Consider the following 16,378-nt stretch of genomic DNA (forward strand, 5'->3'; position numbering starts at 1 on the left):
ATAATTACAATGTGTCTATTAAATGTATTTTAGTTTTTAAAAGATCTGTGGCCTTATGATGGTCTCTGTTTATGGGCACCACTCCAGAGGCTGATGTTGGTATAACTTTCTTTCATTATACTATTATCTCTCTATAAGAACTCATTCTATTAAAATGCTTAAATATAGCAAGTAAACTTTGGTATTGACGTTAAGCCAAATACGTGGCATATGATGATCTCTGATAATCCATCTTTGAGTGTACCTAAGTTTGAGTGAGATCCAGGCCAGTTTACTTCTGAGTTAGGAGTAGGACTTTCAACTTCCAGCTGAAGTAGTAGACTGTAATTTGAAGACTGTCTCTTTCTGCATTGCCACTGGTCTCTTTTCCAAATAACATCAGTTGTGCTCCAGATATCACGGGAGAAAAAGTGATGTTGTCTGACAGTTGACAACAGAAAATAACTTGGCTCTATGTGGGGAGGGCAGGACCTTGACTCTTGCACTACGTACTGTGACGTAAGCTGAGAGTGTGGTCCATCTGTCAGCGGGTACTTTGACTTTGATGCTCATATGAATGTTGTAATGCATATTTGTTACTAATGACAATTTACTGCTACTCCTGAAAATAGTTGCAATACTCTTAATATAACACAGTGCTCTAGCCTGATCATAACATTGGACCTATTAAAATAAATTAGAATATTGCATGATTCTCAATTAGAAGTGTATTTTGAAACATTTTTAAATTGTTTGTGTCCCGATAGGGCTTGCTTTTATTTTACTGGTATATTTTATTGGTATTCCACACTCTTGAGGTAAATGAGACCTATGAACGAGGCAGAGACTTGTCAGATCATGGTTTACTTAGTGCTCCTTATATTGACAAAAATAACCTTAATTGTTTCCAGACACTGTCTGTTGAGAGTTACTCTCATCAGCTTGTTTGGACAACAAGAGGACCAACTGTTCTCAGCAACTGCACGTTCAGGATCTCAGAGCTTTTCAGTGTACCTGAACTCGATCATAGAAACACGTGCCTTAATCAGCGAGATGCCAAGATTTCATGATTAGAATATGCAAACTCCCCAGGAGACAGGGTGAGAAGGCTGTGTGACTCTGGGCAGAGGATGCTGCTACTCTTGTGTTTCAGCTCAGTAACCCCATGGAGACCATGGTCCCCACGTGCAGCACACACACACACACACACATGCACGTGCATGCACGCATGCACACACACGCTGACATATCTGTGGGGTGCCATTCGCCTATATAGGATTGTGGTGATTTCCTTCCCTAGAATAGTAGAGAAGTGATGTGAGTATTTAGGCAACCTGATAACTTTAATGAGTATAGTTTCCCAAAGCAGTTTCTTATGCATCATCTCTGAATCTCACAGTATTTCTGTCTGATAGTTGGGGCAATCGCTTTTGTTTGCATGTTGTACATTATTAAATTTAAGCTCGGATAAATGTGAGGATTTGACCAAATTCTAGCAGATAAATGTGTGCTGAGGACTTCTACTCCTAAAGAGTGCTTTCCGTGCACTGTTTTTCCTTCCTTCTTCCGGATTCACTTCGCTGCTCTCCTGCTTTGTTTTGGTCACCTCCGTGTTTGCGTATGTCACGTTAGAGAATTATAATGGTGGAAATCCAGACAGGGCCTCACAGTTCCTCTCAATATACCTTCAAAAGGAATTGTTGATGCATGACCTTGGCTAGGTCTCAGTGCTATAGCATAGCAGTCAGCTTCTCCTTATCTAGAGAAGGAAGGTGTGGGCTCAAAAGTACTTAAAAGCCACACTGTTCATTCTGTTTGTACCAGTGAAGGGAGGCTATTGGAACAGCACACATCGCCAAAGTGAATAGGAGCCTGCCTATTAATGCCACCATTAAAACATGGCATGGCTGTGATTTGGCAAAATATGTACAAAAGTTATGTTTCTTTAAAAGTTGGATTAAATGAAAAGGTGCTGCTAAATTGAGCAATTTGAATAGTTTTTCTAACTGTATTAATGTTGGATAATTGGGTACCATGGTGACAATAGTGAGGGCAATCTTAATTTTGCTTCTGACTCTCAAAGGTGTTTTCAGGGATACTCTGGCTTGTGGCAGTAGCCATCGCGTCTCATACCTTTCCCCACAGAGTTTATTGCTTTAGTATATGGAAGTTGAATAACAAATTCCCTTTTGTAAAAAAAAGAATTTCTCTTATAGAGTCTTATTCCAAACGTATTGGATGAGATGAAGCTTATTCCTAGACATTATAAAGGCAAAATATAATTGACTTTCATTGACATTTTTTCCCCTTAAAACCTAGGTTATATTCTACAATCTGGCTATTGGCAGTAGTCTGGTTGAATTTCTAAGCTTATGGTGGAAAGAGGTGCAAAGGAAATGCTCCTTGCTTCTGTTCCTAAAATTAACATTCACCACACACTTGGGTCGTCCTCTCTCTCAACTGTCCTTTAAACTTAGGGGCATTTGGGGCTCCTGGAAAGTGGGTGCAGGACAGGGTGAGTGATGGGAGATTGACCATCGTGGTGCCCGATCCTCCAGGAGTGGGGATGCAGAGGGAGTAGGCTGGCCCCAGACTGAGGACAAGTACTGTGCTTTTTGTTCTCTGGCTGTCTCTTATATTTAATACTTACTCTCATGCCCAAGACAGCTAATTACATGTGGAAGACACAACTTTTACCAGTTGCTAATACTTAACGTTCTAACAGTTATCTTATGTTTCCTAATATGACTTTACTGATAGCTTTTTGTTTCTTATGCTGTTTATGAAGAGGGGTTTTATCATTTATATTATTATAAACTTTCTACTATCACAGTGTCTATCAAGTCAACTTTCTGATTTTATCACAGCAGGAGCTTTGGATTTAGCCATTGGAGAAACTGATTTGAGAAGGTAGTCACTGTCTGAATTTTAAAGATGTATAACTAGCTAAAAGATGGAAACATAACTTGTTTAAGACCATTTAGAGATTAAAGGGCCAGTTTTAAAACAGAATTCGGAGTTCTGAGAGCCTAGTCTTTTGTCTCAGCATTAACTGATATTTCCTAAAGATACATATTTGAAGGGATGAAAGCATCTTATATAAAATTATAAGAAGAGGGCTTCCCTGATGGTGCAGTGGTTGAGAGTATGCCTGCCGATGCAGGGGACACGGGTTCGTGTCCCAGTCTGGGAAGATCCCACATGCCGTGGAGTGGCTGGGCCCGTGAGCCATGTCCGCTGAGCCTGCGCGTCCGGATCCTGTGCTCCTCAACGGGAGAGGCCACAACGGTGAGAGGTCTGCGTACCGCAAAAATAAATAAATAAAATTATAAGAAGAATATTTCATCTCATTTATAGGAATCTGTTTTGTCATTGTTAGGATGATAATTACTCAATTTAAATCTAAAGTTTTTTTAAATCAGATTTCAGGTACATAATTTAATAATTATGGGTTATATTAATATTGTTTTAGGGAAGTTAGCGTGTGTGCATTAGTTTTAGAATTCCAATTTAAGCTGTAAATTTTCTAATTTAAAAATCTATATGTTCTTTAAGTGATAATCAGTAAAACAAATATGAATGGAATATTTACTTTGTTGTGCTAGAGAGAGTAAATAGGGGACAATCTTGTAACCAACAAGAGGTGTGAGGAAATAGACCCTGCATCTTCCTCTTCCAGAGTTTTCTGCTCACGGAACCCGTGTACATCCTCGTATAGAGTGAAAGATAAAGTCTGACTCATTTTGGAGCTGCTGATCTTGCCTAATTATAGTGCCACTGTAACACACCTATAATTAAGAAAGAATTAGGCTATCAATTATACACCACTATTTTTAGACTTTCACATTTTGATAATTTCTTCTCTCAAAAAGAGGACAGATCTTGAATTAGATGAGCAGAAGATGATTTTATAAGAACTATGTGCATTATTTTCCTACAAAAACTTAGATGTGGGGAATAGAAAAGGGCTTTATAAATAAACCTATCATTGGCCTGTCAATCCATGAAACAAAAGTATTAACTTGCAAAAAGGAAGTACTTCGTGCCTATCCTAAATCCCCACACTGCAGTCTGTTTATCTTACTCGGTGTGTCTCTGAGTAAGTGGTCTCCTTTAATTATGCTGGTGTTGGAAGGAAGAGATTCTAAAATATGGTCAAAATAAAGGTATTCCCCTTCTCATTAAATGAAGTTAATTATGCCGTTCTCAGAAGATTGATTTAGTCAGATAATAATCCATAATAATCCATATTGTTGTTTTCCAGCATTGTAGACTTTTCACAGAGTTTCCAGAGAGTATAAATGATAGAAAAATACATAGCATTAATGCAGGTGTGCCTTACCTGACTGAAAAGACTGGTTTGAAATTTTCCTTTACCATATAATAACCACAAATACAAGAGAATTACAATAATTTATCCTTTTAAAGGCAGCAACCTTTTTTTTTCAATTCCTTCTCTAGCATAAGATACACTTATTTATGTTAATATATAAAATATTGATTGCAATATATTTGTAAATAAAAATGTTTTAGCCATTATAGCAGCTTCCGTATAGAGCTGCATTAAGTGCTATTTCATTATAGTTACACTTTCTTCCACTTATTTCTTGTGTTTAGCAATAATGCAAGCATGATTTCCTTACTGATATTTTATAGAACAGATTTCACTAATTTGTGGTGGTTCTCCATACTTATTTATTTATGGTATAGCTAAAGATCTTTCTGCCATAGTTTCCTATATATCACCTATTTCTGTGTGGGTAGAAATATATATACACCTAGCTTTGTATATATAAATGTACAAATACATACACATATTTCTTAGCTTTATATACATGAATACATATACATACATATATCTTTCAAATATTATGGAGATGAAATGGGTATAGTTGACTATATGTATGTCACTAATATCAAAATAGACCCTTTACAGATCTTTCAGTCATGCTTAACTCTTTAAATAGTTTCTAAAACACTCAGTACTAAATCAATGCTGAATGTGAATAAATTAGTAACAAACAGCACTACTGGATATGTTCTAAGTCACTCTGATGTGGTTAGTCATATTATTACAGATTTTTCTTCCTTAGTTTTTTGGGGAGCTTGATTAGTCATGAAAGTCTGCACAGCTGACAATTCTGCATGTCCAAGACTTCTCTAGATAATCCAGGACAGGTTCAAACCATTTGCTCCCTGCTTGGCAGTTTTCTTTCTCTGGCATTTTAAATGTTCTCACCATTCCACACAGCATCTGAGGACAGTATTGAATTTTTTTTTTTTAGTGATCATATTTTTAATGCAGTATGACGTATAAAGTGCACAGATCTTAAGTGACAGCTCAGTGAATTTTTACATATATATGCACCCATATAACCATCACTTAGATCAAGATGAGGCTCCCAGTCCATACTTGAACATAGCCACTCTTCTGACTTCTGTCACAGAAAGCACCGACCAGAAAGCACTAATGTTTATGAAGTTCAATATACCAATCTTTTCTTTTATGGTTAAGGATTTTTGTGTCCTTTTTAATAAATATTTGCCCCAATATTATGAAGATGTTCTTAACTTCTAATAAAAGCTTGTTTTACCATTCACATTAGGCATACAATCCATCTAGCACTGATATTTGATATGGTGTGAGACAGTAGCCAAAGTTCATTTATTTCTTTTTTAACAACTTTATTGGAGTTTAATTGCTTTACAGTGGTGTGTCACTTTCTGCTGTATAACAAAGTGAATCAGCTATACATATACATATAAAGAAATAAAAGGCACCCAAATTGGAAAATAAGTAAAATTATCTCTGTTCACAGATGACTTGATCTTATATATAGAAAACTCAAAGAATTCCACAAAAAACTGTTAGAAATTTAGGAAATTTGCAGGATACAAAATCAATATACAGATACAGTTGCATTTCTCTACACTGACAATGAACAATCTGAAAAGAAAATTAGGAAAAAGTCCCATTTACAACAGCATCAAAAAGAATAAAATATAATACTTAAGAATAAACTTATTCAAGGAGGTAAAAGACATGTATGCTGAAAACTCCAAAAGATGGCTGAAAGAAATTAAAGAAGACACAATAAATGGAAAGGCATCCCTTATTCATGGATTAAAAGACTTAATATTGTAAAATGTCCATACTACACAAAGTGATCTAAAGATTCAGTGCAATCCCTATCAAAATCAAATCAATTTTTTTGCAGAAATAGAAAAAATTCCTAAAATTCATATGGACATGCAAAGAATCAGAAATAGCTAAACCAATCTTGACAAACAAGAACACAGCTGGAAGCCTTACACTCCCTGACTTCAAAACATTTTAGAAAGGTATAGTAATCAAAACATTATGGCACTGGCATAAAGACACATTTATAGGCCAGTGGAACAGAAGAGAGATCCCAGAAATAAACCCATGGATGTACATTTAAGTGAACTTTGACAAAGGCATCAAGACTCCACAGTGGGGAAATGATAGTGTTGAGATAACTGGGTATCTATATGTAAAAGGACAAAATAGGACCCATGTATTATACCATACACAGAAACCAACTAAAAATGGATTAACTATCTAAAAGCAAGATCTGAAACAGTAGAGCTTCATATAAGAAAACAAAGGGGATAAGCTTCAGGACTTTGGTCCTGGCAAGGATTTCTTGGCTATGACACTAAGAGCACAGGCAAAAAAAAGCAAAAGTAGACCAGTGGACTGCATTAAATTCAAAAGCTTTTGTGCAGCAAAGGAAACAATCCACAGAGTGGAAAGGCAAACTATGGAGAGGAGGAACATATTTGGAAACCATATATCTGATAAAGATAAACATGCAAAATATCTAACAACTCAATAGCAAAAACCTAATAACCTCATTAAAAAATTGGAAAAGGACTTCAATGGACATTTCTCCAAAGACTAGCAAATGGTCAGCAGGTTATATGCTCAATACCACTAATCATCAGGCAAATGCAAATCAACACCACAATGAGATAGTGCCCACCAGTTAGGATGGCCATTAGAAAAAAGAAAAAAGGGACTTACCTGGCAGCGCAGTGGTTGATAATCTGCCTGCCAATGCAGGGGACACGGGTTCTAGCCCTGGTCTGGGAGGATCCCACATGCCGCGGAGCAACTAGGCCCGTGAGCCACAACTACTGAGCCTGTGCATCTGGAGCCTGTGCTCCGCAACAAGAGAGGCTACGGTAGTGAGAAGCCCGCGCACCGTGATGAAGAGTGGCCCCCGCTCGCCGCAACTAGAGAAAGCCCTCGCACAGAAACAAAGACCCAACACAGCAAAAATAAATAAATAAATAGATAAAGGAGTTCCTTTAAAAAAAAAATCGCCAGCCCTTTTAGATTAGACTAGTGAGCCAACAGAACCCAAATTTGCCTGTAATTGCGTACATCTTTTAATTGCTTTTAAAAACCCACACTTAAAACGCTCTATTCTTGTTGTTGAGGTTAAGTAAGTTCAATCAACGTGTTTTAGGAGCAAATCCCACATTGAAGAAAAATTTATTTCTGATCCTTGGTAATCTCAGATGGCCTCAGCATTCTCTCTTTAACTGTAGGGCTTGGGTTATAAACTACCTCTCAAACTCTGTTTGCAGTTGAAAGAGTATGACATTTGTGAAGAATTAACTCTTCAAGCCATTTTTGAGTGTGCCTTGTGAAGGCTGACTTACGACTTTTCTTAACACCCAATTCCACTTTGTTGCGGTTTTCATTGTTACAGTTTTTAGCAAGATCTTTGGAACTAAAACTTGCCTCTTAAGTATTTTCATATACTGGTCCTAATTCTGACTTTCGTAATTGCTTTCATTTTCATAATACAGATGAATCAAATACATGAAAATAACTATCATCTCTTCCTTAAATGTTCCCATACCCAGCCTAAGAATTCTGAAATATGTTTTCAAACCCTTCATTCTATATCTTTACCCTTTAAATGTAGGTTTCTCAGTATTATTATTATTTTTTCGTTTCCACCATGTGGCTTGTGGGATCTTGGTTCCCAGACCAGGGATTGAACCTGGGCCCTCAGCAGTGAGAATGTTGAGTCCTAACCACTGGAAGCCAGGGAATTCCCAGTATTATTCTTAAAGTGTGGTGTCTAGACATGGTATGTGACTTTTTCTAACTAGAAAGGGTTTTAGCCAGACTCTGACAATTCAGATTTCAGACCAATTTCAACCTGAACACTTGTGTTCTTTGGCAACATAGTGTTTACATTTTCTTTTTTTAAAAGGAGGGAAAAAAACAAAGAATGCCTTTAGCTAGAGAATGACTCTGCAGTTACTACAGACACACTATTCTATACTACCGCCTTCCTGTCTGTTTCACTCTCATTTCCTTCTTGGCCCTCAGCGTATTTGAAGTAACAGCTCTGTTACCTAGACTTGATTTCATTTAAAACCCTCAAGTCTATTAGCTTTTGTGGTAACTGTAGCTTACTAATAGCTTGCCCTAAAAGTGTTGCTTACTGAAAACCTGGGTGATTTTAAGGTGAATTTTGATTAGCCTCATGTCTTTCATTCTGTGAGTATGCGATCGATTGAAACCACGTGCCAGATATTCTCTTCATCCTTGTTAAATTTTACCTTGGATTTTGGCTTATTTGCCCAAGCCCATAAAATTGAAATATTGATTCTGTTACCTATTATATAAATATCTGAAACTTTGAAGCATTTGTCATTTATGTATTCATCCAAATTGACTGAAACGCTGAACACAGTGGGGCTATGTATGGAATCAGTGCTATAACAAAAGTTTCCCTTCAGCACAGTATTTTCATGTTAATTAATAACCAATACTCTTTGGGTGTGACTGATATTTTAATTATAAACCCATCTAATTCTGATAACCATAGCTCTCCATTTAATCCACAAGGATAATATGAGTTATTTTGTCAAACATTGATGATACTCAAAATATCTGTTCATTGTAGACCTTAAATGGGTTAATTGAGTAACCGTATTAAAAATAAAAGACGTGACCATAGGGGACCACTTACTCTTCCTATTGCTTTATTAATTCACATTATATGCCTGTGTGCACATATGGGTAATAAATAAGATGCATTAGTAGAACACTTTAGTACTGACATTTACCATTTGTAAGGGAATGAAAATGTATGGAAATACCAATTACATTTTAAAATTTAAAGACATCGTTTTCCAAGCAGAAAATAATCAGAAGGATATGATTCTATTAATAATATATGCATTAACCTGACTCTATTTTTCACATTTGAAAGTAATTTCAAAATTCCAACCAGAACACTGAGGCATAACTTAGCTTTGCTTTTGGTTGATTAAAATGCTGCCACAAATCCAATTTAGTTGAGCCTCAGTTTACTTTGTAATAAATTATACAGAAATATTTAACTGAATTTCTCTAAATTTTATAATATTGTCAAGTGATTTGTTTCTTCTTAATAAAACATTGCTTATCTGAATACTACTCTTCAGTATTTTTCTGATTTAGTGCATATACACATGTATTGAAGATTTAAGTATCCAGATTGTAGTCTTGGTTCTTCTGGGGCGGACAAACTATGCTAATTTAGACAAGTTATTTAATCTCTCTGAGTCTTTGCTTCTAAAATAAAGGGCTTGGAATACAGTAAGTGATTTTTAAGGTCCATTCCAGTGCTAATCCTTTGAAAATTTTAAGCTGTTAAAAACCCTTTTAGTTATATGCTTTCATAAATACTTGTTCAGTTTTTAAGAAACTGAGAAATCACTGGAAATATAGTTTAATGTGAATCTTGTTAATATTATTAGAGAATTAGTTCTATTTAAAATGGCATATTACCCATATAGAAAAATCCTCATGATATCAAACAAATCAAACCACACTTCTGTAAAATATTTTATTAACTGCAATCATTTATAAATAGGTAATTATTGCATTTTAATAAGAAAGAGAAAAACATACTGTGAGAGTTGATATAAAATGTTCATAATTACTTTGGACATCTGATTTTAATGATTCTAAAAATATTTCCCACTGACTTGACTCGTGACTTCAAGGAATTGACAATTTCTGAATATAAATTTTTCATTTTAAATCCAAGAAGTTATAGTGTTAAACATCAAATTTTACTAAAACTAAGTGAGCAAAGGAATGTCTAAGAAAATATTCATATTGACTTTATTCAAATGTTTCCTTTTTTTTTACATGAAACAGATGGTGTGGTTTTTTATTGTATTAAAAAATCAATATATGAGCAAAAACTCATGTTTTTCAGCTAAAGGATGAGTAAGAAGTGTTAAGTTGATAGAATTAAATTCTCTAAAAATATTTATTTGTATGACACAACTTGTTAATTTTCCCTTCTCCCTTAATTTGCAGGGACCATTTCTGTAGCTGCAGTTTTTTTGTTTTTTTGTTTTTAGTTTTTTTTTTTCCATCAGGGAAAATAATGCACTTCTTTTTAAATTTAAAGAAAAACCTAAAAAATAGTCTTACTTTGGTCTTCCCTGGTGGCGCAGTGGTTGAGAGTCCGCCCGCTGATGCAGGGGACACAGGTTCGTGCCCCGGTCCGGGAAGATCCCACATGTTGCGGAGCAGCTGGGCCCGTGAGCCATGGCCGCTGAGCCTGCGTGTCTGGAGCCTGTGCTCCGCAACGGGAGAGGCCACAACAGTGAGAGGCCCACGTACTGGAAAACAAAACAAAACAAAACAAAACTATGAAATAAGAGCCAAGTTTCAAAGCACTTTTTTTTATTATACTGTTTTTATTTAAGTTTTACAGCATGTTCTCAGCTTATACCCTCAAAAATGAATTTACGTATTGGAATATAAATGCAATATTTCCTTGATATGTATGCTGTGGGACTACCACCTACCAAAGTCTTGTGTTAGTGTTAGCAATTAAAGCCCCTGAAATGAGGACAACATGGATTTATGTCTTAAGTATTGTACTCTCTTCTAAGTAACCTAAATCAAATACTATTCAAGTATGTTGAGAAGATAAGTAATGTTCTACTTCAAAATTTTCATTACAAGGAGTGTTTTCTTTGGGGGAATCGTATTAAAACAAAACCACTTCTAGTATTGGATAAAGGCGTAAAAGAAGATTTAGATCTTCTATTTGCCAGCGTAATTTATTCTTCAGATTTTTATCCTACCAGTCAGAAGAATAGTTGTGCCTTTGTCTGTAAAGTTAATGTCCCCATCATGGCCTTTGACAGCCTCTCTTTCTAATTATCAAAGGCATTGCTCTAAAATTGATACCCTAATTATGTCTTTAGTCTTTCTATCTCCACAGGCTACTTCTCCCTGACCTTCAATCTATGTTTAGATGTTCTGCAATGTTGTAAAGTCCTTCTTGGCACAGTACTTTCCTTTATCTTCATTTTATCTTTTTCCTTTCCTTTAGCTGATAAATTTATAAATTTTCTTCCTAAGACCACTTTTTCCATTCCAGCCACTCTCTCCTTCATTCTTTCAAATCTGACCTCCCTTAGAACTTTGAAAATAACCTTCCTAAAAAGAATCACTTAATGCCATTCTTGCCATATTGAACTGTTTGTGTGTGTTTTCATGCTTTATATAAATGATGCCATGTTTAATACCATTGTGCAAATTCTTTTGGTACGTTTTCCTCCCTTAGTTTTTGTTTTTTTGTTTGCTTTGCTTTGTTTTGGTTTTTTTTTGGAAAGTGAACTGTGTAAGAGTTAATAGACTAAGCAGTAAGGAATGTCTGCCAGGCAGCACCAGTATTTTCTTAACTCTTGAAAACATGTATGTGTTTCATAAGGATAATAACCATTTCCTTTAAAAAGTTGCTTTTTCCCAACAGGGAAAAGACTTATTTAGCTGGTAGAGAAATTAATGCCTGTATTACTGTATGAGGAAAAAATTAAATTACAATGACTGTTGTCTTCTTTCATAAGAAAAGAAGCCATCATTTTCTTAGATATAATTATATCGGGTGTGTTTACTTTATATAAAACTTTCCCCAACAGTACTAGACAATGGGTATATTTTCTCTCTAAGGAAATATTAAAATTATTTTCTATGAAATATTAGTCAAATTGATATCCCTATGACTAATATCGTATCAAAATATGGGAAGGGAATTGAATAGCCATGTTCAAAGAGCCTTGACTCCTTAAGAAACACAAGATAATCAGTGTTGTCTTGACCAAGCTGTGATTTATCTCCTCTTAACAAAGTGTCACTTATCTCTTCATCAAAATGTGATGGCAGATGCCATGCTGAAGAAATTCACTTCATTTCACCATATTCCCTGAAAGAGTAGTTTCCTTGATTTAATATGTAAACTTAGAAAGTACAGTGTTCCTTGGCTTAGCTGTGGTGGAGTCTTAGATTTGCGGAGAGGTAGGAAAGGAAATTGTAATGATCCTGAGAAAGACTTAGAACTTTTACCTAGGGCCATCTTGGAACTTGCCATCTTGGAAACAGAGATTGGAAACCAGTGTCCCATCCCTTCATTTTCCTTCTTCATCACATCATTGTCTTCTCTCAGGACAAGAACTCAGACTAGTATTACAAATGATAGAAAAGGATGTGGTTTACTTAAAAGGTCAGAATGGTTTGCTTGTGTTCCCTCTTCTACTATGCTAAAACATGCTCAAATTTAGACACTGCTTATGAGGGTAGCGATCATCATTGTCTGGCTCTCATTTTTGAAGTCCACACAAAGAGGCTGATTGAATCCATTTGATCAGTACGTGACTTGCATTTTTCAGACAGTTGCCCAAATTTTCTGGATGCTTTTGATGTAGAATAATGTCTGTAATTTGAATTGCTGAAATACAGAATATTAATAGGAAGTTCTATTTTTTGTGCATGGGATTATTATTAACCCGGGAAAAAAAATCCCTGTTTTTTTTTTTATTTTAGTTTATTTGTAAATATATTCTAAGAAACAAGTGGTCAAGAGGCTGAAGACTGCAGTGCACTATCAAGTGTATCAGACCATTAACTTGCAGATTAGGTGAAATTAAACATTGTCACTTAAACTGTCTTGGCAATAAAATAATGATAAATTATCATTCAGGCTCTTGGATGGGAAGCCTAGGGGAGAATTTCACTTTGCCTTTGGATTGCTTTCCTGCAGGTTACTTTTTTGATTGCTGTGGCTTTGGAGAACAGGATTTCTAGGTATCACCTATTTAGTTATTTAGTTCAGACTAACAACTTTTCTGATATTGTCAATAGAAATTAAACACAAATCGCTTGAACTGTCTCTCAGTACAAAATGTAGTCTGATTTTTCCTATTCTTTTTTTGAAGGCAGCTAGAAAGTTCAAATCAATAAATGCCTTGTCCTAATGGATGATAGTTTTCAACATAACAGAATTGTATTGTTTGTGAATTACTATACTTGCACACCTTTGGTCAAATCTGTTCAAACAAATATTGTTGAACAGATATGGTTATGAATACATTTCACTAACTTTGTTAAGAAAGTAAACAGTAAACTAACACCTGGGAGACAAATGAATTAACCCATTGTGAAAAAAATGTATAACTTTCAAAAATTCTGACCTATGAAAAAATTCCTTTTAGTTTTATGCAAATCAGCAATGGGTATTTTCAGACCTTAGATAATTTGTAGATTTTATTAATCCACAAGTAGATCATAAATCCCTGCTCAGTTAAAATGCCATGTTATAATACGTGTGAAGCCTGATTATTAACAGTGACTGATTTAACTTAATAGAAGCTTGTACTTTGTAGGTCTAGATTAACATGTCAGAACTTGCTTATCTTCCAAGTGAGACAAAAACCACTAAGACAGGGATCGAGTAAATTAATCAAAACACTATATAGCTGTGTGCATTTTCCTAGATTGCTTGTTAAAAGCCTTTACTCTTTAGAAAGAATATTCTATTTATACATTGAGGAATATATTTAAACTAATGGGAAAGCATTTATGAATGAAATAGGACATTTTCCTTCACTTAGTGAATATTAGCTTTGACATGACTCACGTCATTTAAATGTCCTCTCAAAACTGTAGTCTTTAAAGAGAAGTTATCTTGAGTTTAATTTGTATTTTTCCTTTTACTTCATTGCTATTTTTTGGATTTTCTCTGAAGAGCATCTATATTTATGAAACATTTTATGTAATATTTTAATGATCCGAAATTGATATTTCAAACTTGGAATAATTGACATATTTAATGGATGATTTTATTTAAAAAATTGTGTAACTTCATTTTGAAATCTATCAGCATATGATTTTGTTCCAAAACATTTTCATATTGTTACCAAACTCAGGTTCAGCTGCTCGCCACTCAAAAGCCAATAGTTAGAGAGGCAAGTGTTGGTAGTAAGAAAACTGCTTTAATCAGAAAAGCCAGCAACCTGGTGAGAAGGTGGACTCTTGTCCTGAAACCAACTCCGAAGATTTTGCTCAGTCGTGATAGGTTTTCAAGGGAAAAATGTGGAAAGAATCTCAGTGAATTATCGAGGCAGGAGGTTGGGTTCTGCTTCATCCTTCATGGCGTGCAGGCTGGCTGACGTTCTTCCGACGTTATCTTGCCTGCGTGATCTGCCTGCAGGATTGCTTAGGGCATCTGTTGGGGGTGGAGAGCTACTCATTTTTACCTGCTGAATTCTTCATTCTTCCTCCTTTTAAACTAGGAAAAGAATCAACACGTTGGGCAAAGCAGGGTGTACATTCAGGAGAACATAAGTCAGAAGTTAAGTTACATTGCTTAGTGATCTCATTCCTATAATTAGGGTTTTAAGGTTAGAGGGGGACAGAAATGGATAAATAGGAAATGGGCAAAGAGCTGCTTTCAATTCCCCACTGTCAAACATCATTCAATTTCTATGGGATCAGGGGCGAAGGTCCATCTTCTGCAACTTCTTCATTCTGACATGGGGTGCTGTATTCTCGGAGTGGAAGACGTCGACATTGAGTATATAGCATCTCTTTCTTGACAATTTTAGTTGCCCACTTACATAAGCAGGCAGAGCAAGCTACAATTATTTGATGCCCACAAAGACATAGATTATTATGAGCAATCGTGTTAATCCCATTCTCTTGAGGCCAGTTCTTGGAATTGTGCTGGCCGTAGACTCAGTACTGCTCAAGTTAGAGTAGCTTATGTCATGGCTGCAGTCTGGCTTTTTCCCACTGGTGGCAGTTACAGTATCTGTAAAACAACTCAGGAAGGTGCATCAGACACTGAGTCTGTGACTCTGTTGTCCTGATCATTAACTGCTCGAGGCCACTCTTTGTAACTCAGGGAGGCCTGGGAGTCTTCAGCTTTTCTATGACCAGAGGCAGGAGACGTGCAGTGTCCTTTGTACTTGGTGGTGGGCTGGGGCAATGAGCTACAGGGTTCTGCTTTGTTCCAATATCACTTGTTTTTTGTAGGAATTCACATTACAAAATGATCTTGAAGTTTAATAATATTTCATGTTATATACTCAGAGACAAATATTGTATCATCTTCCAATTTGGTAGAGAACATGAAGGCAGAATATAGGAGAATAAAACAATATAAATATCTTCTCCAGTAGGCAAAGAGGCAGATAAATAAAAAATGGTCTTATTCTTTCTAACCAATTCCAGAATATTCACTTAGCCTACATTAATTATGAACACATATGTGCAAGATATTGTGCCATTCACTATGGTCATGAGGTTAACATTTCCCTAGTTGGTGTCCTGATGGAGCTTTCACCCTCATACATGTATTTTCATGACAGAGAGGAAGCCTGATTGACTAAGTAATGAAGTTTTAAATCTATAATCTCAAGAAGGGGCATTGTTTAGAAATAGGTAGGTTTAAGAGTGGTTTAGGTACATTATTAAAGGATCGACATATTATTAATGGGTAAGAAACTTTTATAAATTGGGGGTGAAAATACCTTTGGGGAAGGACGTCTGGGTCTTTTCGTAGCCCAGACAAGAGGGCTGACATGGCCCATGAGCTGTCTCAGCACTGCAGCCCTATTCACTTGGGGACAATAAAACAATGCAGCCAATGTCTGAGCACCTCTCCCTGTTACATGTATTCTAAACTCCAGTGATGTAAGCCTCCTCCACACTTCATTTACTCTTGACTGTGAATTTTCACCAAAATACAGTGCTTTCACATATATGTAAAGCTACTCTTCTCCCTAGGGCAGCATTTTAAGCAAATTTGGATTTATATTATGTCTGCTTATTTGATTTATTCTTGCTTTTTCTATGATAAAGATTATAATTTTTAACTTCCTTAGAGTAAAAAACAAACAAACAAAAAGTCCCAAAGCCTCATGAACCTTAAAAGGAAGTTTTCAAGTTCAAGTTTCCATTTCAGACTTCCTGTATTAGGAAAATAAAAGGGGTTATTCACAGTCACCTCCCCCAAGAGGGGTGGAAGTCACTTGAGAAAACTCTGAATAGAAAAGTAAG

At 35.8% G+C, this 16,378-nt stretch overlaps 1 protein-coding gene across 2 annotated transcripts in view; it reads left to right on the forward strand.

The window, feature by feature from the left end:
- GRIA2 (glutamate ionotropic receptor AMPA type subunit 2) overlaps positions 1 to 16,378 on the forward strand; it is a gene marked incomplete at both ends in the record, with an annotated part of 148,318 nt that overhangs the window by 127,397 nt on the left and 4,543 nt on the right. The window lies entirely within an intron of this gene.

Source organism: Mesoplodon bidens, assembly GCF_964165515.1.
Source record: "Mesoplodon bidens genome assembly, chromosome: 1".
NCBI lineage: Eukaryota > Metazoa > Chordata > Mammalia > Artiodactyla > Ziphiidae > Mesoplodon > Mesoplodon bidens.